The sequence below is a fragment of the Budorcas taxicolor genome, chromosome X, assembly GCF_023091745.1.
Source record: "Budorcas taxicolor isolate Tak-1 chromosome X, Takin1.1, whole genome shotgun sequence".
Classification (NCBI taxonomy): Eukaryota; Metazoa; Chordata; class Mammalia; order Artiodactyla; family Bovidae; genus Budorcas; species Budorcas taxicolor.
In genome coordinates this window covers 111,589,207-111,616,594 of record NC_068935.1, presented here as the reverse complement: position 1 = coordinate 111,616,594, position 27,388 = coordinate 111,589,207, and the positions used below count along the sequence as shown (strand labels likewise).

General features: G+C 36.3%; 1 protein-coding gene across 1 annotated transcript in view; it reads right to left on the bottom strand.

Moving 5' to 3' along the window:
• Window positions 1–27,388, bottom strand: part of DMD (dystrophin) — a 2,235,978-nt gene that overhangs the window by 1,216,225 nt on the left and 992,365 nt on the right. The window lies entirely within an intron of this gene.

Genomic DNA, 27,388 nt, shown 5'->3' with positions numbered 1-27,388 from the left:
CAATTATACCATACATTGTTAACAACTAGAGTTACCACGGAGAAGGCAATGGCAACCCACTCCGGTAGTCTTGCCTGGAAAATCCCATGGATGGAGGAGCCTGGTAGGCTGTAGTCCATGGGGGTCACTAAGAGTTGGACACGACTCAGCGAATTCACTTTCACTTTTCACTTTCATGCATTGGAGAAGGAAATGGCAACCCACTCCAGTGTTCTTTCCTGGAGAATCCCAGGGACGGCAGAGCCTGGTGGGCTACCATCTATGGGGTTGCACAGAGTCGGACATGACTGAAGCGACTTAGCAGCAGCAGCAGCAGAGTTACCATGTTGTACATTTGATCCTCAGTCTTATTCATCTTGTAGCTAAAAGTCTGTACCCTTTATCTAAACTCTCTGTGTTGCCATTCCTCAGCTCCAGGAAATCACTTTTTAACACTCTGTTTCTATGATTTTGACTTATTTATTTATTAGATTACATACATAAGGGATACCATGCAGCATTTGTCTTTCTCTGTCTGGCTTATTTCACTTAGTATAAAAACCTCAAGGTTCATCTGTGTTGTTACAAATGGCAGTATCCCATTCTTTCTCATGGATAAATAACATTCCTTTGTGTATGTGTATATATGTTGTGTGTGTGAACATCTTCTTTGACTAGACTACCATTGAGGGGCTTTTCTGGTGGCTCGGCTGGTAAAGAACCCACCTGCCATGCCTTAAACACAAGAGACATGGGTTCGATCCCTGAGTAGGGAAGATCACTTGGAGAAGGAAGGGGCATGCTGCTCCAGGATTCTTGCCTGGAAAATCCCATGGACAGAGGAGCCTTGCAGGCTATAGTCCATGGGGTCACAAAGAGTATGACATGGCTGAGTGTACACATACACATATATTATGGAGCTTTCCAGTCGTTTCCATATCTTGGCTATTGTGAAGAATGCTGCAATGGGAAACATGAGTAGAGTTATGTCTTTGGTGTCCTATTTTCAGGTCTTTGGATTTATAACCAGAAGGTGGAATGGTGGATCATATGGTAGTTTCATTTTTTAAATTTTTACTCAAATTACCTAGAGTTTACCATGAACATTTAACTATACTATTTTATCACTTATCTATCCATCTATTCATCCCATTATCCATCCATATATTTTGATGCACTTCAAAGCAATTACAACCACAAATATAGTTCACCCTAAATGCATCACTCTGCATATTATCAAGTATACTTCAATGATTCATAGAGATTTTGGTTTTCTCTGTGAACAATGGGATTTTTACAAACTCTCCCAAATAATTCAAATGTGTCACAAAGGCTATAGATTGCTGGATTAAAGAAGGTAGGAAGCATAAGGTTTATTATTTTTGTTATTATTAATCATTGTAGTTGCATTCTCTTTACATTATGGCTAATTCAAGTCATAACTATATAACAGTTATTACTTTGAAAGAAATAAGATTCAGAGATTAATTAATAAGATTAATTTTCCACTGTTCACATAGTAAGTGAAAGAATTAGCAATCAAATGCAGTTTTGACTGTCCTAATAGAAGACCACATGTTTTCATTTTCTTCACATGCATCTAAAGCTATATAGGTGAAAATGGGATGAAGAAGTTTAATTAGATATTTAACTTTAAGGATACCCATTAAAATTTTGGAAGAAGAGATGAAAAATAAACATCTTATTTTTCCAAGTTTTTCTAACATGACAACTGGTTGAAAATAATTATTTTGTACAAAAGGCAAATGAAATTAATTTTAACTTTCCTTTTGAGTATTCATTCTTCTTAGAATGACTTAAAATCCTAAAAGATGCTGCTGCTAAAGTGTTGCACTCAATATTTCAGCAAATTTGCAAAACTCAGCAGTGGCCAGAGGACTGGAAAAGATCAGTTTTCATTCCAATCTCAAAGAAGGGCAATGCCAAATAATATTCAAACTACTGTACAATTGTGCTCATTTTGCATGATAGCACAATTATGCTCAAAATCCTTCAAGCGAGGCTTCAATAGTATTTGAACCAAGAACTTCCAGATATGCAAGCTGGTTTTAGAAAAGGCAGAGGAATCAGAGATCAAACTGTCACCATTCACTGGATCATGGAGAAAGCAAGGGAATTCCACAAAAACATCTACTTCTGCTTCATTGATTACACTAAAGCCTTTGAGTGTGTGTATCACAACAAACTATAAAAATTTCTTAAACAGATGGGAATACCAGACCACCTGATCTGCTTTCTGAGAAATCTGTATGCAGGTCAAGAAGCAACAGTTAGAATTGGACGTGGAACAACAGAGTGGTTCCAAATTAGGAAAAGAGTACATCAAGGCTGTATATTGACACCCTGCTTATTTAATGTATATGCAGATTACATCTTGAGAAATGCAAGGCTGGATGACTCACTAGCTGGAATCAAGATTGCTGGGAGAAATATCACCAACCTCAGACAAGCAGATGATACCACTCTAATGGCAGAAAGTGAAAAGGAACTACAGTGCCTCTTGATGAGGATGAAAAAGGAGAGAGAAAAATCTCGCATGAAGCTCAACATTAAAAACAAAAAAAATCTAAAGATCAGGGCATTTAGTCCCATCACTTCACGGCAAATAGAAGGGGGAAAAGTGGAAGCAGTGACAGATTTTCTTTTCTTGGGTTCCCAAATCACTACGGACAGTGACTGCATGAAAGTAAAAAATGTCTGCTCCTTGGAAGGAAAGCTATGACAAACCTAGACTGTGTATTAAAAAAGCAGAGACATCACTTTGCCAACAAAGTTCTGTATAGTCAAAGTTATGGGTTTTCCAGTAGTCATGTAGGGATGTGAGAGTTGGGTCATAAAGAAGGCTGGGTGCTGAAGAACTGATGCTTTTGAATTGTGGTGCTGGAGAAGACTCTTAAGAGTCCCTTGAACAGAAAGGAGTTCAAACCAGTCAATCATAAAGGAAATCAACCCTGAATATTCATTGGAAGGACTGATGCTGAAGCCCCAAACTTTTAAGAGCTGACTCATTGGAAAAGACCCTGATGCTGGGAAAGATTGAAGGCAGGAGGAGAAGGGGGTGACAGAGAGTGAGATGGTCGGATGGCATAACCTACTCAATGCACATGAATTTGAGCAAACTCCAGGAGATAGTGAAGGACAGGAAAGCCTGGTATGCTGCAGTCCATGGGGTTGCAGAGACAACTCAGAGATAACTGAGCATCAGCATGGATGGACCTAAAGATTATCATACCAAGTGAAGTAAGCCAGGCAGAGAAAGAAAGATAAATACCATATGAAACCACTTCTATGTGGAATCTAAAAAAAATGATACAAATGAACTTATTAACAAAACAGAAATAGATTCACAGAGAAAAAGCAAATTTATGATTAATAAAGGGGAAAGAGAGGGAAGGGTGAATTTGGGATTAACAGATATAAATTACTATAGGTAAAATACATAAACAAGGATCTACCCATCTACCTATACACATACACACACACGCACACACACACACACATATATAAATCACTTTGCTGTACACTTGAAACATTGTAAGTCAGTTATATCTCACTTTTTTAAAGACAATACTCCATTTTCTCCTAGTCTCTACTGTCATTAAAAAGTCTAAAGCCATTCTGATTTTTGACCCTCGAACTTCTCTTTATCCTTCTTGTTTTGAAATTCCATGATGATAAGCCTTGTGTGGACTTTTATTTTAATCTTGGCTATTCAGTATGCCCTTTAAATCTGGAAACTCATTTTCTTCATTTCTAAAAACATTTATTTTGTCACATCTTTGATAATTTCCTCTCCATAGTTTCCATTCTTATTTTGTCTGTAATTTTGATTATTTGGCTATTTGACTACTTAGATTAAGATTTTTCAACAAAACCCGATATTTTGGTTTGGACAATTATTGCTGTTTGTGGCTGTACTGTGTATTGCTGAAGATCCAGTAACATTCTTCCAGTTCAGGTTTATAAGATGCAAGTACCATCCCCTCCCTGATGTGTAATAAACAACATTATCTTCAGACACTGACAATTGTTTTCTGGAGAGCAAAATCACTTCCAGTTAAAAACCACTGACCTAATATCATCCTCTAAGAGTCTGGTATTTTCTTTCGCATTTTACATTTCTTTGTGTGTTTATATTATTTTATTGAAGAGTTCTTCAAATTTATCTTTTACCTCTTTTGTTGAACTTTTATTTCTGCTATTTAATTTTTATTATACTTAATTTCTTAGGGAAGTTTTATATTCATGGCAAAATTGAGCAGAAAGTACAATGAATTACCCTATACCCTCTATCTTCTCCTGACAACACAGAGTTCTCCCATTATAAAGATCCAGTATCAGAGTATTATATCTGTGACAACTGATGAACTTAACATTGACAAGTAATACTCACCCCAAGTTCACAGTTTAGAGTTCACTCTTGATGTGGTATATTCCATGCATTTGGACAAATATGACATGCATCCACTATTATAGTATCATACAAAATATTTCCACTGCTTTAAAACTGCTATTAAAATGTTAATTTAAATATAAATCACATAATAATAATTATTCTTTCTCTGAAATATATTTTTCTATATTCTCATATATTTTTAGAGTATAAATGCAGTAACTAATCTCACTCTGAGGTAATAACTGTAGCTATGTTTAACAAGTTTTCTTAAGATCTGTATCTTATATCTCTTCAGAGTTTCTTGATTTATTTATATTGTTATTTATTATTTTTTTTTTGCTAATATGACTGCTTTTTTATGGTTGCTTCAGTTTTTGTTGTTGTTGTTAGAGGCTTTCAATATCTGTAAATCCTTGGTTATATCTTAAAATTGAAGTACTTAAATGTTTACTGGAAGCCCTCTGTGAATATGTGGGGCAGGCTTCAATATAGGGTAACCAGGTAAGGATTCTGTTATTTCATTGTGGATCATAATATATTATTAGCTGTAGATCTTTTGTCTTATGATGACCAGGTTCTCTGAAGAAAAATTTATAATCTTCTGCTCAGAGCATAGAAACCTAATAGCCAGGAGGGAGAGGAGAGTCTGGTAGTCTTACCATTAAACATATTGACCTTAACTTCATCCCCTACATTCAGTGTGATGGTTCAGTCCTTCCATCAACTGATCCTATTGTGTACATGTTGAGAGTTTTTCCTCTTTCAGTCTCACCAGAAAGCACACTACTTGCTCATGCCTGATAGGATGGGATAGGATTAGTGTCTGTCTACTCCTGAGCTGGAGATCTGACATCTACTTACTTGCTCCTTTTAAGGGCTTCAAAACAAACCGTTCATTTCCAGCCCCACTCAAGACTATCACCACCCTGTAAAATACCTAATGCCTTCAATTCAGGAGTCTTTCTTTGGTCCCACAGAACAATCTGGAATCCTTGTCTTAATTTCCTTCTTTACAGACTAGATATGTCTTTGCAGATGTCTCCTCTTTCTTTGAGATTTTGCAACTGCATTTTCTTTTTAAATTCCTTTAGGGTGATCTCAGAAGAATTTGGAGATGAAATAACATGTTTTCAACTCAGTTTCTTTTTTTTTTTTTTTTGGCAATTTTACATCTTCTATTTCATCAGATTGTTTAAAAATATGTTTGTAAACGGATAGCATGATTCATCACAGGGAAAATCACTACAGCCTATTTTGTGCTCAAGCAAAACCCAGTCCAAACTATAAATATTGAGCATGATCCCTTACCTTAAGCAGCACAGATTGGACTGCTGGGACAATCACATTCACACTTGACTCAGTAAATAGAACAAAAATAATAATGGTGCATATTATTCATGTCAACTGTCCCTTTTCACTGAGGTCCATGGTGAACCCTGTATCTAATTCTCTTCCCTCATCTGTTCCAAGGTAGTATCTTGTAGTTGCCTCGACTTCACCCTCTTTGCTCCGTGCAGCCTTTCTGAGGTTGAAAGTTTCCATGCTGCAATGTGATTGGAGCTAATTCCAGTCCATTCATCAAGTGAGAGAACAGCCTTGACACCACTCTTAGTTATAAACCTCCATCGTTACTCTTAGGCCTCTGTTGGCCCATAGCTTTCTGTAAGCTATAGCTCCAGGCTGCAGCCTAAAGCAGCAACCCCCCTCCCCTGTACAGGTTTCTTTCAGGAATAGAGGAGCTGCCAACCAGACTTTGGCTGTGAACACTGAACATGTCTCCAATTCCACACCTTGTTTGAAGCAATTTTAGTCCCACTGACCCCAGAGCATCCCAATGCCTGGTTGCCACTGTTGTTTTGTGCTTCAAAGATAAGCCTGGCAGTGACTTTTGCCCCATTCCCAGATTTACATTTCTGTTCCTGTGGACATTAGCATTTTCTGTATAACTGTATAAAATGTATCCTTTTGAGGTCACATTTTTTCTTTGTTATATTTTTGGACTGGATGAGAATGCCACTCAGATCAGAAATCTCTAATGATGATTTGGCACTGTTTCTTTACAACAGACTCCAGCTGTGGGCTCTTTCATAACGCATTTGCCTAATACATGAACCAATACATTGTAGCTTTCAGTGGAAATTCTGTTGTGAGACAGGTGTATCTCAAAAGAGCCTGTTTTATACAGATCACTAGAAATAGATACACTACCACACCCCTTTCAGAAAGACCCAAGATCATTCAAGCTATTTTCCAATCCATAAAATGGACTTCCTTTCCTGACCTGATTCCTAACTAAACTTCTTTGATAAATATACTTACTTAGACTGGCCAGAGCTTCCCTGGTAGCTCAGTTGGTAAAGAATCCACCTGCAATGCAGGAGACCCTGGTTCAATTCCTGGGTTGGGAAGATCCCCTGGAGAAGGGATAGGCTACCCACTTCAGTATTCTTGGGATTCCCTGGTGGCTCAGCTGGTAAAGAATCCACCTGCAATGAGGGAGACCTGGGTTTGATCCCTGGGTTGGGAAGATCCCCTGGAGAAGGGAACAGCTACCCACTCTAGATTCTGGCCTGGAGAATTCCATTTACTGTATAGTCCATGGGGTTGCAAAGAGTCAGAGATGACTGAGTGACTTTCACTTCACTTTCACTTCACTAGATTGGCTACATATTACTTCAATTCCATATTAAATCCAGTTCTCTTGGGAACGAAATCTGATAATTTTTAGGTGATATGCCACAGCACTCTAGGGGTCCACAGTTCTGTAAAGCTAACACCCAAAGTTGCACGATAATCAACTCAGAAGGAGCAGTTTCGACCACAAGGTAAGTACCAGGCTCATTATCACCCCTTCCCTCAAACTTTAAAGGCCTTATTATATACAACAATCATGCTAGAAATAAGGCTGACATGGTTATCCTGCACGGGCTTTATATCCAGAGATATCACTTTTAACAGGATTCTCTTAGGATCTTTTAACATTTAACTTCATAACAAGTTACTATGTATCTTTTTGCTTTCTTTAAAAAATGGAAGCTCTAAAAGGGAAATAGCATCATTTATCTAATACAGAGAGAATGTTACTTGTTTTATTTAGTACTCTTAGTGCTTTTTGTCCCCCAAATAAATAAACAAACATAAAACATGCGCCTATGCACCTTGTAACATCTCATGAAACATCTTGGCTAAATTTGCCTCAGGATGCTAGGATCTGATTACTCATGTTGTTTCTTGGGAGTCAGATTATCTCGTAGCAAAGAATAGCAATCTTATTTAGTTAAAACACTGGGATAGGTATAATATGTGTAAATGTGCATGCACACACACACACACACACACACGCACGCACACATAAAATTGTTATGTGTCCCTGAGGTGAAGATGGAATTGCAAGAAAAGAATTTTTGTTGTGATATTCCTTTCTGGTATGGAATAGATAGGCAAAAACATAAAAATTCCTGAAAACAAATAGTCCTGTAGAAATGAAAGTAAAAAATGAATCGCAATACTTGGATGATAATCATTGCATTGCTGCCAACTAACAATGGGATCTTGGGTAAACTTTTGTCATTTTATCTCTAAGCTTCATTTTCTACACTTTAAAAATCATAAAGTGAACATAGATCAACATTTTGAGGTGGTATGACACTATAACTTTTCTTTTTCAAAATTTCTTAATGCTAATCTGTAACCTTGAAACTATTCTTAGACAACAGTCGGGATTTTAAATTGTTGAATTTAGCCAGAAAGGGATATGCATATTATGAAAGCTAACTAAGTAAGATTTTAGTTAACCAAAGAAACACACGTGGGATGAAATTATATGATCTTTAGGTAAGAATGAAAATAAAGAATGAAAAAAAAAACTTTCTTTCTCTTTAGAGTATACATATGAAAATAAATACTCAGGTGGATAAAACTCTGGCAAACATTTGCTTGATTAAATGCCAATGGTGCACTGGGATGACCCAGAGGGATGGTATGGGGAGGGAGCTGGGAGGGGGGTTCAGGATGGGGAACACGTGTAAACCCGTAGCGGATTCATGTCGATGTATGGCAAAACCAATACAATATTGTAAAGTAATTAGCCTCCAATTAAAATAAATAAATTTAAATTAAAAAAAGAAAGCTAATTAGTCCAGAAGCTGGTTTCACATATGACACTACAAACTGATAACTAAAAGCAAGTTTTAAAAACACAAGGTATGTATTCATTGGTCAAGATCTTACAGATAGGAGAAAAAATCATAAGATGTTAAGTCAGTGGTGTGCTGGTAAATGTCTAACAGCTCTCCTGGAAGTGGGTGGGGATTTATTTGAATACTCCCATTATGTATGTGTGTGTGTGTGTGTGTATAAATTTTTATAGCAGTAGAGTTGTTTACAATGTTGTCTTAGTTTCAAGTATATAACAAAGTTAGTCAGTTATGCTTCCCTTTTTGCTCAGCTGGTAAAGAATCCGCCTGTAATGCGGGAGACCTGAGTTCGATCCCTGGATCGGGAAGATCCCCTGGAGAAGGGAAAGGCTACCCATCCAGTATTCTGGCCTGGAGAATTCCATGGACTGTAGAGTCCATGGGATCACAAAGGGTCGGACAGTACTGAGCGACTTTCACTTTCAGACACACACACACACACACACATATACACACACACACTGGATATACACTGGATGTATATATACACACACATACATATCCATTCTTTTTTTTTAGATTTTTCTCCCATATACACCACTACAGAGTGCTGAGTATAGTTACCCATTAAATTTTATTTCAAGCTATCATCATTGTGCCAGTAAACATGGAGCTGGTAGTGTTCCATTATATAGTCCACCATTCAGATACAATAGACATAAATGATATCAAAATCAGAGATTAAAGTAAAAGGCAGTAAAATAATTAGGCAATGGTGAGATCTGAGCATCTATTTCCTTTGTTTGTAATATAACTTAATGTATGTTAATATAATTTAATTTTCAGTGACAGTTATGTTTAACAATGGTCCAAAAGTTTCTGAAAGTTTAATGACTGGCTCTAGCAAGCTACTATGAGCCATCTGTAGTACACCACGGAGTGAATTTAAACATTAGCCTAGCTCCACGTGTAAGAGAAAGAAGGTGCTTACCAGTGCCTACACCTTAATTCATTAACTTTGCTTATTCTTTGAATATATTAGTTTTATATACTATTTTTTTTGAAAACAAGTCGTAGAAGGGACTCAGAGAAAATCATAACATGAGGGATCTAGTTCTGTTAATACTCTACAAGTCAAATTATGACTCATAATTAACACCACCTAATCGCAGGTGTTGAAATTGCAGATCCAGAACTCGTTAACTTTTTCTATGCACTAGAGAACCAGCTAGGGAGCTAATTTCACACAAAACACACACACACATGCACACACAATTTAGCTATATTCAGGCAGGCCCCACTCTAGACCAACAAAATCAGAGTATTTGATTGATTTGTTGTAGATTCCCTCAGTTAATATAAATTTAATTGTTGAGCCACATTTAAAAACCACTGCCAAAGAAAAAAAATAAGTTGTACTCTATAGCTTTGTTTTATATTATGAACATTTTCAAAGATATGTAAATGTAAAAATAACAAGATGATGACTCCCATGTATCTGTCACTCAACTTCAATAATTATCAGTATTTTGCCAATCTTGTTTCACCTTCTCCTACTGCTTATATATATAAGTTTTTTGTAGGTTTGTCAAAGAAAAATTCATACATCATACCATTTTACATTAAAATACTTCAGCATGTACCTGGAATTGCTCTCTGAAATAGAGTATACAGTAGTAACAGTGAATGCAAAAAAACTTAGTCATTAAATATTTCAGTTATTGAATACTGGTCCAGATATGATGGCAGATTCTGGGGATGCAGAAAATCTTAATGTCAATTTAATGACTTGTTCTTAATACAAAGCTAATAAGATAATGGGTAAGTTTGCTCATGCTTTTGTTCTTAATATATGACAGTGCTTCTTTGCTAAACTTTTTTTTAAATCTGATTAATCCCTCTTAGTTTTTTTAGAATTCAGTTCAAGATCTTTCCTGTTCTTTCCTGACTGCGGCCCTCAGGTTGGGTTAGGTGAACCCCACTCCCCCTCCCCACCACTGTATGCCCACTGCTCCCAATACAGACTCCACCCCAAGGGCTCATCACTCTGCATTAAAATGGAGTTGATCATTATTCCCTCTCTAAAATTTTTGAGATCAGGGCCCATATTTTATTCAGCTGTATACTTCAAGTCTTTAAACACAGTATTAGAATTATAGCGGTTTCACAATACAATTTGTTGAATGAATGAAGAGTCTAAGAATGATCAGTTCTGCCAGGTTTTCAGTGTGCAGGTCAGAGACAGAAGAAGAAAACTGCCAAGCTTGCAAATATGAAGATATTAATTTAAGGCAAATATTTTATAATCTTTCACTTCCATAATCATCACCACAATGAGTTGCGGGTTTTATGACAAGAAAGATGTCATATTAATTATTTCAACTGTTTCATTGCAGAAACAATTGTGGCATGGAAAATGAAACAATTATGCTTTGAAGAAGTTAGAGAAGGATATTCAGTTCATTTCAGTTGCTCAATCATGCCCAACTCTTTGCAATCCCATGGACTGCAGCACGCCAGGCTTCCCTGTCCATAACCAACTCCCAGAGCTTGCGCAAACTTATGTCCATCGAGTTAGTGATGCCATCCAACTATCACATCCTCTGTCATCTCCTTCTCCTCCTGCCTTCAATCTTGCCCAGCATCAGGGTCTTTTCTAAGGAATCAGTTCTTCGCATCAGGTGGCCAAAGTGCTGGATCTTCAGCTTCAAAATCAGTCCTTCCAATGAATATTCAGGACTGATTTCTTTTAAGATTGACTGGTTTGATCTCCTTGCAGTCCAAGGGACTCTCAAGAGTCTTCTCCAACACCACAGTTTAAGCATCAGTTCTTCAGTGCTCAGCTTTCTTTACGGTCCTACTCTCACATCCATATAGAACTACTGGAAAAACCATAGCTTTGAAGAGACGGACTTTTGTCGGCAAAGTAATGTCTCTGCATTTTAATATGCTGTCTAGCTTTTCTTCCATGGAGCAAGTGTATTTTAATTTCATGGCTGCAGTCACCATCTGTAGTGATTTTGGAGCCCAAGAAAATAAAGTCTGTCACTGTTTTCATTGTTTCCCCATCTATTTGCCATGAAGTGATGGGACCAGATTATATGATCTTCGTTTTTTTGAATGTTGAGTTTTAAGCCAGCTTTTTCATTCTCCTCTTTCACTTTCATCAAGAGGCTCTTTACTTCCTCTTTGCTTTCTGTCATAAGGGTGGTGTCATCTGAATATCTGAGGTTATTGGAATTTCTCCTGGCAATCTTGATCCAGCTTGTGATTCATCTAGCCTGGCATTTTGCACGATGTACTCTGCATATAAGTTAAATAAGCAGGGTGACAATATACAGCCTTGTCTTACTCCTTTCCCAATTTGGAATCAGTCCGTTGTTCCATGTTCAGTTCTAACTGTGGCTTCTTGACCTGCATATGGATTTCTCAGGAGGCTAGTCAGGTGGTCTGGTATTCCCATCTCTTGAACTATTTTCCACAAATTGTTGTGATTCACACAGTCAAAGGCTTTGGTGTAGTCAATAAAGCAGAAGTAGATGTTTTTCTGTAATTCTCTTGCTTTCTCTGTGATCCAACTTTTACTTCTTTAGTTAAAGTGAAAGTTGCTCAGTCATTCCAACTCTTTGCCACCGCATGGACTATACAGTCCATGGATTTCTCCAGGCCAGAATAATGGAGTGTGTAGCTTTTCCCTTCTCCCAGGAATCTTCCCAACCCAGGCATCGAATCCAGGTCTCCCACATTGCAGGCAGATTCTTTATCAGCTGAGCCACAAGGAAAGCCCTAGAATACCTGAGTGGGTAACCTATCCCTTCTCCAGTGGATCTTCCTGACCCAGGAATTGAACCGGGATCTCCTGCATGGAAGGCAGATTCTTTACCAACTGAGCTATCAGGGAAGCCTCTATGACCCAACAGATGTTGGCCTCTGTTGATCTCTAGTTCCTCTGCCTTTTTAAAATCCAGCTTGAATATCTTGAAGTTCTTTGTTCATGTACTGTTGAAGCCTAGCTTGGAGAATTTTGAGCATTATTTTGCTGGCATGTGAGATGAGCGCAATTGTGCAGTAATTTGAACATTTTTGGCATTGTCTTTCTTTGGGATTGAAATGAAAACTGACCTTGTCCAGTCCTGTGGCCACTGCTGAGTTTTCCAAATTTGCTGGCATACTGAGTGCAGCACTTTCATAGCATCATCTTTTAGGATTTGAAATAGCTCAGCTGAGATTCTATCACCTCAACTAGCTTTGTTCATAAGGATATTATAGGCATAAAATAAAATACCAATAAGAGAAGGATATTATTGGTATAAAATAACCCCAAATCTGCAGATCCATTATGGATTCCCTACAAATGCTCATGTACAGCAATATTTATGAATTAATTGTAATATCTGATATTTAATGAAATAATACTTTTCTTAAATGTGCCTTATATTTTATGATGAAAAATAATAAAAATGTAATATTAATATTCATTAAAACATTACAACTTTTGTTAAATAAAACTTCTGAAGTTGTGTGGTGATTTCAATTATTTAGTCTTAAACTATATTATATTCTTATAGTGAATTGTTCACTTATCTATTTTAATTTCTAGACTGAGAAATTAAAATTTTATTTGACAACAATTAGACTCAAATTATAATTAAAGTATCACTTGCTACACATCTAAGCATCTAAGCACGCAGATGCCCACTTTATAGCCTATTTATATTATGATACTAATTAATTGTGGCACTATGCCAAAAAATATAAGAGCAGAAAGTAAATAAAGAGCTCATTACAAATATAAGACTAATAATTGCAAATTTCTGGGTTCTCAATAAAATGTGGGTTAGTAACCATATAATTAATTACTAATTAAACTGTATACTGTACTCCACTACGCCAAATGAATTATCAAGAATAATTCAGTGTGACTTTTATTATAAATGATCATATATAACTTTGCTTTTCTGGAGTTGTCAGGCTGGATTTCAAGTATGAAAATGATAAAAATAAAGGTACAGATATTGTTTTAAAATATGCTGACATGCTAACACTATGAAAATAGTGAGATCTTATATAATTTTTATGTATAGGGACCAAGACTGTAGGATAGTAAAACTATTAAATTAAAGAAAAAATAAGTAAGTTTCAAAAATATCTTTTTAGGATAAGGGCTCAATTCTTATGTGGAAATTATTCTAGCCCAGAAGAAATTTCCAATTTTTCTCATGTTCACATTCCATAATAATTATATGTATCAAATTGTGTGTATATATGTATATATATATGTAAATAAAGTGTGTGTGTGTGTGTATGTATGTAAAACTTTACAAATCCCATTTCTAGCCAGGCATTAAACATTCCTTATATTTGATAGTGAAAGTTGCTCAGTCATGTCTGACTCTTTGTGACCCCATGGACTATACAGTCCATGGGATTCTCCAGGCCAGAATACTGGAATGGGTAGCCATTCCCTTCTCCAGGGGATCTTCCCAACCCAGGGATTGAACCCAGGTCTCCCACACAGAGGCAAATTCTTTACCAGCCGAGCCACAAGAGAAGCCCTACAATAGTAAAAAATATGTTTTGTTGTCATCAAGTTGATTTTGGTTGTGCTCAACTCTATGAAATAGAGCTTTGCAACACAGTTTCATAGTGTCTTAAAGCCTACTCTTACATTTGAAGCATAAGAAATTACATCAGAAGCTCATCAAATATCCCACTAAAAAGTTCCTTTGAGTCAATGGTTCTCCATATTCTTTGGTGAATATGAGCTGCTGTTCATAATTTCAAAGAACCTTGAAATGACCAAAGAGGAAAGATGCTTGAAGAGAAGACCAGAACATACTGATGAGAATCTCAAAACATTGCCAACAAAGGTCAAATTGATACCTTTATTATCCTTATTTGACTAATGAGTGAACTGAGACTCAGGTAAAACATGGCAAAAATTCACACAGTCAGGGATTGGTGGAGCTAAGATTCAAACTCAGGTCAGTCTAATTCCAAAGCTAAGTTCTTGACTGTGTCTGACATTCACTTATTCCTGGACAAGCTATCAATATAAACTTGATTTTGTCCTGTTAATACTCCACACAAACTGAAGGCTACTTTTAGACAAAATTCCTTTGTGTTTCTGTTCTTGTCTTTGGTCCACGGATTAAACACCCAAATATTCTGGAATGGGAGCCAGGATATCCTGATAAGGTCCATAGTCAGAGGTGCTGACATAGCTGCTATCATCCAGCAATGCCTACTGTCTTCTGAAAGCTTGCAATTCTGGAGCAACGCCAAAATTCTTTAGTTCTCTTCATAAACTATTCTGTATACAGTGTCATTTTTTTTTACATGAAAAGTGTTTGGAACCATTCAGTGCCCAAGCATTTTCCTAGAATGATGAAATCAGCTCCTTATCTAGTTCTTGGAAAACATGTATTTATTTTTCTGATAACAGCAGTAATAATTATAATATTTTTTATAGTTCTATAGAAACTTTTATCTGGAGGATTTACAGGAACTCCACATATATAGTACTCACTGTAGAGCATTTTTATTGAATACATCTCAGTGGAAATATTGGAAGTGGTGTTTTTAACATTTAAATATATGTTAGTTTTAAAATTCTGCTTTCTCTTCTGCTCACAATCTACTATCCGCTCTCAAAATGATTATATGTGTTTTATGTCTACTCTATAGGCATATAATAAAATGGTAAATGTGGCTTTTCCTCACTCTCTTTCGAGCTAATATTGTTTTAAGTTTCTTACATTCCTTAGTAAGCAATATTTTCTTTCATTCCTATTAAACTTTACTTGTCTAGTTTAACCAGTTTTATTTTCCTCCTGCTTATTATATATCCTCCATAAATGACAAAAGGAATTTCCTACATTCCTATTTCCTCTGACACAGAATGCTTCTCTTAAGTATATAATTCAAACTCTCTTATATTGTAACTATGGACATGATTGTAATTAAACATTAAGCAAAATAGAAGACATAAGAGGGCACTGTATTCATAATCAACACATGGTCAGTCACTTCCAATGGGTCGTCAGCACTGATGAGCAGTATCACTGACGCCTTAAACTTATACAGTGGACCACTGCTGCCCACTGGCTTCTCTCTGAAAGTATCTCCTGGTTTTCTTCCTTTCTCAGTGGCTATTTGTTTTCATGTTGCACTTCCTCATGACTTTGTCCTGACCCATCTTCTCTTCTGGCCATACTCTCTACTGAGGTTATTGTATCCACTCACATAATTTAAAATAGCATTTCTATGTCTATGACTCTCATATGTATCTTCCATATATTGCTCATTCATACAATTATAGATGGGGATCAGCAGTTTAGGTCCATGAACTTTTTTGTGTGTGTGAGAATATCTACCAAACGTAACATTTAGCATTTTAACTGTTTTTAAGTGTAGAATTCAGTGGCACTAAGTATATTCACATTGATGTTGTTTAGGCATCCAGTCATGTCTGACTGTTTTTCAACCCCATGGAGTATAACCTGCCAGGCTCCTCTGTCCACAGGACTTCCCAGGCAACAGTACTGGAATGGGTTGCCATTTCCTCCTCCAGGGGATCTTCCTTAACCAGGGATAGAACTTGCATCTCCTGCCTGCATCTCCTGCATTGCAGGCAGGTTTTTTACTGCTGAGCCACTGGGGAAGTCCATATTCACACTGCTGTGTAACTATCACCACTATCCATTTTTAGAACATTTTATCCTAATCTGAAACTCCCTACCCATTAAAGAATTCCCCATTCCTATCTACCTCTAGCCCCTGGTAACCACCATTCCACTTTCTTCATGAATTTGACTATCTACGTACCTTATATATGTGGAGTCATACAGTATTTTTCCTTTTGTCTTTGTCTTTTTTCACTGAGCCTAATGTCTTCACTCTTCATCCACGTGGTAACATGTATCAAAATCTCATTCTTTTTTAAAGCTGAGTAATATTACATTGTATGGATACACCACACTCTGTTTATGCATTCAGTTATATCAGTGGACATTTGGGTTGTTTCTACCTCTTGTTTACTGTGAATAATGCTCCTATAAACATGGGTATACAAATACCTGCCTGAGTTCCAGCTTTCAGTGTTTTTGGGTATATATTCAGAAGTGGAATAACTGGGTAATATGGTAATTCTATGTTTATTTGTCTCAGGAGGGGGCTGATTTTTAAAAAGAAAGTTTTATTAGAATACAATCACACCTATTCATTTATGTATTGTCTATGGTAGTGTTTGCACAAATAAGGTTGACTTGAATAGTTGTGACAAAGACCACAGGACGTACAAAGCCTAAACTATTTACTACCTGGCTCTTTATAGAAAAATGTGTTGACTCGTGCTACAGAAAACAGTGCTACCAATTCCTTGGCTTCACAGAGTACATATGGTTTTTAAAGAGTTAAAAGATCTTTTACATATGGAGACAGAGAGAGGATGTTATTCTCAGCCTAAAGATGAGAAACCAAGGATAGAATGCCATACATAAGTCATATTCTCAATGAAGTTAGTCCGATATTAATATTGAGACTCAATTGTTCCAGGTAAATCTTGCTTTCTCATCACAGAATTACTGAATTGCATCAGTCTATATTAGATGGAAAAATCAGGCATCAGTTTTCCATATCAATGTAATATTTTACACTGCCTTATTTGACTGAAGATAAGATTAGGGATACTGCTTCAAATGAGAAATCACCTGAGTTTTCAAGAGGCTGACCCGTATAACTGTGAAATAATTTGGCCTACAAATGCTTCAACTATAAAATATATAAAATCCATGTGCTATGTATGACTGCAAATACACTTCCCCTGGAATGCTAAGGACTAGGGTAGAATATCCCTTTTCACTGTTTTGAACGTAGCCACAGGTAAGACTTTGAAAGAGTCCAACTTACATAAATAGAAAAATAAACGATTCATAAAATGATCTCAGGTACCAAAGAGGCAAAATAATTCAATGAAATTATTTCACTGTGCTACAAATTGCGCACTTACATGGTATATTAGATATAAAGAAGAGTTTATTTTAAATCAGTATAGGCAGAAGTGGCTGGAAACTAAAAGGATATATATCTTATCCATAATATTAAAGAGGATTTAGGATACACTTAAGATAACCTAGTAAATCTTGTCTGTTTTGCCAATGAAGCTTCTGCTTAGCTTTAAAATCTCTATTACTTAATAGAAAAAATTAATTTGGAGCTCTTAAAATGTCACAGGAAATCCTTCATTAAAATTAAAACTATTCAAATTCTACCCATCCTTATCATTCAATGACTGGTATCTTCAGATCTCACCCAAGAGTGTGATAAACCGTTATTTTGAGGAATTGTTCTCATTCAATATAAATCCATGCTAACTTTTCCAATTAAAAATATCTTCTATAAAATGCATTCTAACGTGAATAGCCCATTTTGTGTTATTTATGGCAATGCTCTTGGTTCTCTGTGACTACATATATCAAACATAAATAATATAAAATATGTACTTTTCTGTAAATATATAGAGTATTGTGATGTTTTATTTACTTGAAAGTAATTTAATAGGATTTTATAATATTGTATTAAATTTATATTTATGATGAATACAAGGTAAATAAAATCTAGAGTAACATGAAATGTTGTAAGAAATTAGCTCTATGCTTCAAAAACTCATCAATATTTTCATTGAAAATCCACCATGTACTTTGGACATAGTTTTAAAGCAGATACTGCTACTCTTGTCTCAAAGATCATACACTGAAACTGTACTATGCTTTCGATGCTATGAGGAGACACACTAAATTAATACTCTTGATCATTGCCCCCTAAGAGCATAGGATATAATTTATACAATAAAGAATAACTATAAATTATTATGATAGGAATCAGTATAAATACATGGAATGCAATGCTCCAAATGAGCAGAGAAATTAGATACTTGTCTCCTGATCAGTTGATCAAGGATGCCTTGATAGAAAGGGTAGCTGAGGGTACCTGAGAAAGGGTACCTGAGTAATTCACTGAAGCATCATTTAATGAAATATATATATATATATTTTAATATATTTATATATTATATTATACATTTAAACAAGGTATATTTAAATGTTATTTAAATATGCATTTAATATATTCTTTAAATATATATATATACACACACACACACACACTATTTAAATGTCTAATATCCCTTCTTTCTGGAGAAAATTAGTGCTCACTGAATTTCCCAGTATCCCATAGTAGTTCCCATACTCTTTTGAGGTTGCTTTGGGACAAATATGGTTAAAAATTGAGAAATGGGACTGTGAGAAAGTGATATACTATTTCCTGCATGAGGCACTTAATAATCAGTGCCCAGTCTTCAGTCCCCCTCCGACAATGCCCCTGAAGCTTACATAATGAGGTGGCAGAACCAGCGTTGTAAACATAGTCTAGATTCCTGAGTTCCCACATGGAGAAGAGTTACATGTTGTTGGCAAAATGGTGGAGTAGAAGGACATGCACTCATCTTCTCCTGTGCGAACACCAGAATTGGAACTAGCTGCTGAATCATCAACAGGAGAATGTTGGATCCCACCAAAAAAAGATACCCCACATCTAAGGGCAAAGAAGAAGCCCCAACAAGATGGAAGGAGGGGCACAATTGTGTTTAAAATCAAATTTCAGACCTGCCAGAGAGTCTCGGAGGAGGCAAACAAAATATTATGTGTACCAGGACCAAGGGAAAGGAACATGACCCCCACAAGAGACTGAGCCAGACCCACATTTACATCAGACATAAAAGCAAAAAAAAAAAAACCAAATATTACATTTACGTCATTGAGAATTAAGGATTTTTTTGTGGCTGCTATCGTTAATTGCTCTGACTAAACATTTCATTTTTTTGGTTATTGGTACCCTGCTTTTCCTTTGGAGAAAATTAATCTTCCCTCATCTCACATGATCTCAGAGGGACTTTTAATCACTGCACTCTGCAAACTTTATAAAGAGGTGAGACAAAGACCCAATATAGGCCAATTAGATTCAACACTGAATCCAGAGTTGAGAGAAACAGGGACAGGAGAGTTTAGAGCTAAGCCATTTTGATGGCAGGGACTTTCTTGAGCTCTGAGTTCTCAATGCTGTCCTGCCTGGGCTGTGGCTGCCATTTTTTCCCCCTTTCATTCCTGTGAGCTATATGGTGGCTTCCCAACAGATCCCATTTCTCTTAACACAATGGATTCTTTCAGGTTCTTATAACCAAAGCTTCCTAGTGGTTTTAAGTGAAGAGAATTTGTATATGTGTAGTTCTACTCCAAAGAAGTGTCTTCAGATTAAGGGCATTTTAGATAAAAATGGGTTTCCCCAGTGGCTCAGATGTAAAGATTCTGCCTGCAAAGAGGGAGACTCGTGTTTGACTGTGGGGTCAGGAAGATCCCCTGGAGGAAGGCATGGCAACCCACTCCAGTATTCTTCCCTGGAGAATTCCATGGACAGAGGAGTCTGGTGGGCTGCAGTCCATATGGTCACAAAGAGTCAGACACAACTGAGTGACTAAGCACATTACTAAGCCCATCTATTACTAGATAAAAATAAGTTCAGTTTTCTGTAGAGGTATGTGGAATTGCAAGTCAGAGAAACTAAGTTAGGGCTGTGAATGCCAGGCTATGAATTTTTGATGTTAGCCTCTGGGCTAGGGGGTTATAAAATCAAATGCCTTCAGGGGCATTTGGGACACATAAAATTGTAAAGCTGTACAAGGTATAAGGCCATAAGTGCTAAACTGATTGTGTTGACCAGTTCAACCTCTGCCCTGTTTTAGTGCTTTTTAAAGCTCCCCGCAGGCCAAAGAAAACAACCAAGCAAAGCATATCCTCCAGCTCTCTTGTCTCCAGCGGCCACCAGTTTGAAACTAAGATCATCAATAGAGAACCGTCAAAGGGTTCTGTGCTGGGGAATGTGAGCCCAGGACTTGCTCCTTTAGAAAGATTAACCTGTCAAAATAGACAGGGGGTGGGTGGAGGCAGATTTCTTATAAGTAATCTATTGACTTGAGATTGATGTAAAGAAGAATGGAAAGCAAGTGAAGACAAAAAAACAGTTGAAAAGGAAGTCTACAGAACAGGGTAAATGCTAAAATGAGGAATTCAAGTGCAGGGAACTCACAGGCTGAAGTGGAAATAGATATTTTTTTAGCTCCCATTATTGTGCTATACAATAGACCCGCTTCCCTGGTGGCTCAGACGGTTAAAGCATCTGCCTGCAATGCAGGAGACCCGGGTTTGATTCCTGGGTTGGGAAGATACCCTGGAGAAGGAAATGGCAATCCACTCCAGCACTCTTGCCTGGAAAATCCCATGGACGGAGGAGCCTGATAGGCTACAGTCCATGGGGTCGCAAAGAGTCGGACACCACTGAGCGACTTCACTTTCACTTATTGTGCTATACAGATCATTCTGGTGCCACCACAATGGCAAAGCCAAGGAATGGACACAGAGAAATATATGGAAATATGAGGTCATGAGAAGGAGAATGTTTCATAGTGCCTTGAATGTGAAAATTTACAACATCCAAAAGCATTTCTAGAAATTACTAAAATAAGAGCACCATCTATATAATCTAAGCATGATGCTGAAAAACAGCAACAAAAAAGTTCTAACTGGCCAGTCCTGATATTTGTAAAGAAGTTGTCAAACACAGTGATGTGAGAGGGAAGAAAAGTACTTTAGAATATGCATTGCTTAATGTTTAAGCCACAGGATGAAGGTTCTGCACCAGGACATTGCTATTGGCCTTTAGGGGAGTGCAGTGTTTTGGACAAGCACTATGGCAATAACAGGCTGGAGTAAGAAACATGGTCTTCCCCCTGGGCTTGATGCTTGGGACTGTACTCTATCAATTAACAAGCATCATTAAGAAGAAGGTGTTCACTGAAATATTATACATAATTGCAAACATTAAAAATGGTCCATATTCACAACAAGAAAAATTTTAACACAGTATCAAATTAGCATAACTACTACATATAAAGTAATTATATATTAACGTACCAACACAGAAAATGTTTATGACAGTTAATAACAAAATTAAAAAATCAGATTATAAAAAAAATAAAGTACAGGTGAGAATAAAGAGAGGACAATAAATGCTTTTGCCTGAGGGCCTCATGAGAAATAATGGTGGTGTCCTCATGGAACTGTGAAGTCTAATTAAAGTACACTTTTTTTTTTAATTAAAGTGATGGTGCTACTGATCTGGTCAATTTAAGATGATTTTATAAAATACTTTAGTTTGTAGTTCTTTATCTCATGCTTAATAGCACAATACATCAAAACAACAACTTACAAATATCTCCCTACAGAAGTTATACAGATAGATAGGCAGACAGGTGTGTTGCTTTTTTAAATGAATGACTGACTAAAGAAAATTATTGATCTCAAGAAACCAGTTTGAGATTTATCTGGGTATAGGTAGTTGAGCAGAATATTGGGAGAGTACTATTTAATTCCAGGACTAAATATATTGGGTTGGCCAAAAAGTTTATTCAGGTTTTTTTCTCAAAGGAAATTTTTTGCCAATTCAATGAATAATAAGTATAAAATTTGAACTAATTGTGGAGGAAATATGTTCCATTTCTATACCTGAATAGCAGATCATTTTTAAGGTATTTGATCGAAATTGAGCTTATAAAAAAGGATTGATTACAAAGAAAGCAGTAACTCCCTAAACAGTCAGGGTCATTTGAATCCTGAGGACTTATCCTAACACAATGGCATAGTTCAATGTATAACGCAGGTCCAAGAACTAGTATCAGAATCAGACTGGAATGTTTTCATTGCCTTATTTAATGTATTCAATCACATAGCAATCATATTAGCCACAAGAAAGAGTTAGTGAGTGGAGACCAAAAAATAAAAGGTATGTATTCTATGATTCTATTTTTATAACAACCTAGAAAATGCAAACTGATCTATAGTGTCAGACACCAGATCAGTGATTTCCTGGGGTGGAGGCAGGGCAGGAGGTAGGGATTACTAAAAGGCTTATGAAGGTAATGGCTATGTTCATGGTCTTGATTGTGGCCATGATTTTACTGGTGTATACACCTATAAACACTTGTCAAATTGGATTATTTAAACATGGTAAGGTTTATTGTATGCCAGCTACACCTCAATAAAACTATTAAAAAGGTTAGTAGCTGGGCTCTATCACTACCAAGATGCATTACTAGGTATAAAATATTTAGTTAATTTACGCTTCAACAAGGGCAACTGACTACTATAGTGGATGCTGGGATGTGTCGCCCAAAGTCATGAATTACAAATGAAGCATGCATTTCTCTCATTGTTGTAGTGTTATCTGCTAACAAATCACCATTTAAGCCTCCTCAGAAGTTTTCCTCAGAAGATAGGAGCTTCCGTGCCCAAGATTATAGAGCCTTGCAGTGGGTAAGTGGGAGACATATTCAATGATAGATGGATTTAGGGCCACAAATATCCAACCTCTTTGCCTCACTCAGGAATATTCTAAATGACCATCCCAACTCCAAATGGGACTAGCTGAGATCTCTCTTGTAATGAACACATCTTCAGTGCTTCCATCTGTCCAATCCCATTCCCTTTATTCTCTCCCAGGCATTGCTTTTAGAGCACTTCCCAGTAGAAATCACTGTCTCAGAGTCTGTTTCTTGAGGAACCCTGTCTAAGACAACACATTTTATGCTGAAAATTAAAAGTGCACAAAAAAAAGCTACATACCTGAAGATGTCACCTAAATAACATCATGAAAATTTCTATCATTGTGCATAAAGATATTATATGCAACAGATCTTTTTTTGTTGTTCTGCTCATTCACTTTGTTACTAGATTTCTGGAACAAGACACAGGATATAACTGTTTAAAAAAAGACTCAGGAAAGAGATATGGTGAACACTTGGCATGTGATTAACAGAGAATCTTTTGCAGAATGTCAGCTATTAGGGACATTTTCATGCTTGGCAGAATAACTGTCATTAAATTTTAGTACACGAAGGCACAACATTTTGTTATCAATCTTACTAGATCCATCCACCATGTCAAAATAATATGAACACATGCCAGGAGAAACTGCATTTCACTACTATTACTGCCAGAAGCTTGGCAAAATGTGGCCTCTTATTTTGTAAATTTATTAAAATAATAATGCTAACAAATATGGCATTAATTAGATGCTAACTTTCCAGGGTCATTTTTCACTAAATGAAATTGCCATTAGAATTCTTTCCTTAGGATGAAGAGAACAATTTCCATGAAAACCTCAATTGATTTTCACTACCTAGCAACATGAAACACATGTTAGCCCTGGGAGACAAATGAGAGAAAGGAAAAAATTTCTTTTACCAGAACTTCATCCAGCATATTGAGTGGTAATAGACATCTTCCATCTAATGACAGACATGAGGAGGGAAACAAGGCTTCAATAACAGAAACAATTCTTCTTTCCTTCTCTATCAACTCTCATCTACCCCTTAGGTATTGATTTAAAAAATATTTCATAAGTTTGACATCCAAATGAAGAAATGTAAATGAAGTGCACTTCCGAACTATCTTCAGACAGTCCAAGAGACTTGCTTTCAGCATAATGAAAACCAAAATGTCTATAGATTTTCTTAGTGTATAAAAACAACCCATATATACATATATTTAAAGGCAGTATAATCAGTGCATTTTACTTTCTCAGTTTACTTACTAAAGCTAAATGGCATTTTTATCTTTATTTTTTATCTTCAAATTCCATTATCTTATTAATAATAGAAACTTTGTGAGATAAGTATTTTAAGTTCTGTCCATGGGCATTCTTTGATACAAAGATTCAGACCATATGGGCAGACATGTTATCATGAAAGTCATTTAGAGAGCTAGTTCATGGAAAACATCTCATGCTTATTATATTTTTAATATCAACAAAGTTATTCCCTATAAAAGTTATTGGAAAATATCATTGATAAAGGGCATATCTTATGACTAAGATGTTTCAAAGCAACAGAAGAAATACTGAAATGTTATACAGATAAGGGATCTGATTTTATGGCCATTGATGAGGCTGATAGTGTAGTCTTCACACAAGGTATATTTCTTAGTACCTTTTCTTATAACTTCAAGAAGACATATGGTCCAGCCCAGTCAATAAATGGCTGTATAATAATGATTATTAAAATCATACTTGGTCATGTCTTCCATGATCGATATGTCATCACAGCCAAAGGGACCATGAGGCAGTCTGTACTGAAGTTAGTGACAACCTGAATATTGCCCTTGAGCTAGGCTGTGATCTATTTTCTTGCTTTATACAGCATCCTGTAAAAATAGGACTGGAAGTAATTCCAGTGCTTTTAAACCCAATCCAAAATTTAATTTCCTTTGTGACCTTTGAAACATCACAGTTATAAAAGTCTAGCTTTCCTAATTTCCCAGATTTTCCACAGGTACTTCCTTATTAAGAAACAAAGCAAAACAACCTTCACACGATTTGCAGTTCTCTTTCTTTCAGTTAAAAAAAAGGATTTTCATTTAACTTCACTTATCTCATTTTCCTGTGTTCTTCAACCTTAAAATGCTTCAAGCCTTGCTCACGTTTCCCTTAAACTTTATACATATCAAATGCCTCTTTCTTTTTCTGTCATAATTTTTCCCAGTCTTCTAGATCTCTAATCCTTCTTATTACTCTTCATGCTGTGACTCATGAATCAAGTGATTTTTATTTTGCAAAGAATTTTGATCACGAGGTAAAATTAACTAATGAGTAAAATTTGTCTTCATTCATGTCTAGTGAGAACTAATTTATTCTTAGATTCTCTAGGGATATCCAAAGAATTGTGTTTTGATCTTTCAGGACTTTAACTTTTAAAATGCTAGAATGAGTAATGAATGTCTAACCAACACCATGCATGCTGATCCAAACAAGTAATGGAGACCTTCTCAGATTCTACAGCCATATAAAAGGAATCATACTTTTAACTTGTCTTTTGACACTAGAGACAAGACAGTTGGATAGTTTGCAGACAACTTGGAATAAAGTTGGCATACTAATACAATTTTCTTAAATTAATCCTTTTACAAATCTCCCAAATATTTATTGGTGATGCCATTCAAGAATTTCACTTAAGCAGGACTGTGTCTACAATTTTCAGTTTCTAGTTTGAATTATGTCACTGACTAGTGTGAATCCCACTTTAAAAAAAAAAAAAAAAAAACTATATCCAAATCCAATTTACAGTTGTAAAGCAAAACTCAGCAATTCAAAGACCTAACTACAGTAAAGTATATGCTAACAACAAAAGTAAACATTGGTAAAAGAGTAAACAAACATGTCAACGAGGAATAATGAGAAAGTCACACAAATATCAGAATGCAAATGCTTAGGATTAAATTTGGATCCAGAGAACTGCAGGAATCAGAAAAGTAGCTCAAATATGCAAAAGAATAAACAGCTGGATACAGTAGTGCAGTAGCCTAATTTAAAGGAATAATGCCCTTCCTCGCCCCGCCCCCCTCCAGGAGGCATATTGTAGAAGACCCAGTTGGAACGTCACCCATTTTCTTGGTTCTTCAGAGTTCAGTGTACCCTGGCTGAGGTTCAACAGCCATTAACTCTTAATTTTCTCACCACCTCACTACTCTCTCACAACTTTCTGAGGTCACCTCCCAAATCAACGACCTAAACTCAAATGCTTGTCTCAGGATTTGCTTTCAGAGGAAGCCAAACCAAGACATTCTTAACCTCCAAATGTTTAAGACCCAAATCAATTCTTTCTTTTAATATAAATTTATTTATTTTAATTGGAGGTTAATTACTTTACAATATTGTATTGGTTTTGCCATACATCAACATGAATCTGCCATGGGTATACACGTGTTCCCCATCATGAACCCCCCCTCTCCTCCCTCCCCATACCATCCCTCTGGGTCGTCTTAATCAAAGCTAGTCTGACCCTGTAGTTAAGAGTTAAGGGAACACATGTAACTGGATTGGAAAATCCATCTATGCTTTTCAAAAAATGTAGGATGTGTTCTTTGAGACAGAGTAGGGATACACAGAGACCTAGTAGAAGGAAAGAAAGCACATTCAGTAAATTATTAAATACCAACTAATAGTAGGGTTTCAAAGGACAGGTCTTTAAGAACTTTGAATTCTGATATAAGTAAAACAATTTCCAAGCATTAGATTCTATATAAGCATATAAAAGTCAGTTATTACCAGAAGGTTGTACCTCATCATAAACAGGCTTTATTTTGTTTATTTTTCTCATACCCTTAAGCTGCTAAAATATAAATCTGATGAAGTCCCTTCCTGTCATTGAATTCTGTGGAGTTTTATTTGTGAGAAAAGAATGTTTCCCTTTCAGAAGTGTTGGCTTGAATTAGAAAATGCTTTATTATGTGCATTGCAAACCTACTTATTTACCACAGCTAGACAGAGACTCCTTCTTACTTTGTCATGCAGCTGCTTGTTTTTAAACAAATTTTGCCAAGAGACATAAACCAGATGGCCCTCTTCAAGGGTATACTGTGAGCCGTGATAGTCAGCTTATGGTACTTTCAAGTAGCCGACAGCTGGGTATGGAAAGTCATGATGCTATTCAGAAATCCAACTTCCAAGGATGCCAAAGCACAAGGAGACTCTCAAGTTGGTAAATAAAACTCTGACTTCAAGTTAGTTTTAATACACTAAATACAATAATTTTTTCAGGGGTCTTTAAACATTTGTTTTTAAATACCAGTTTTTCTTTGGTAAAATAGAAGACCCTTGAGAGTCCCTTTAACAGGAAGGAAATCAAACCAGTCAGTCTTAAAGGAAATCAACTCTGAATATTCATTGGAAGGATTGATGCTGAAGCTCCAAT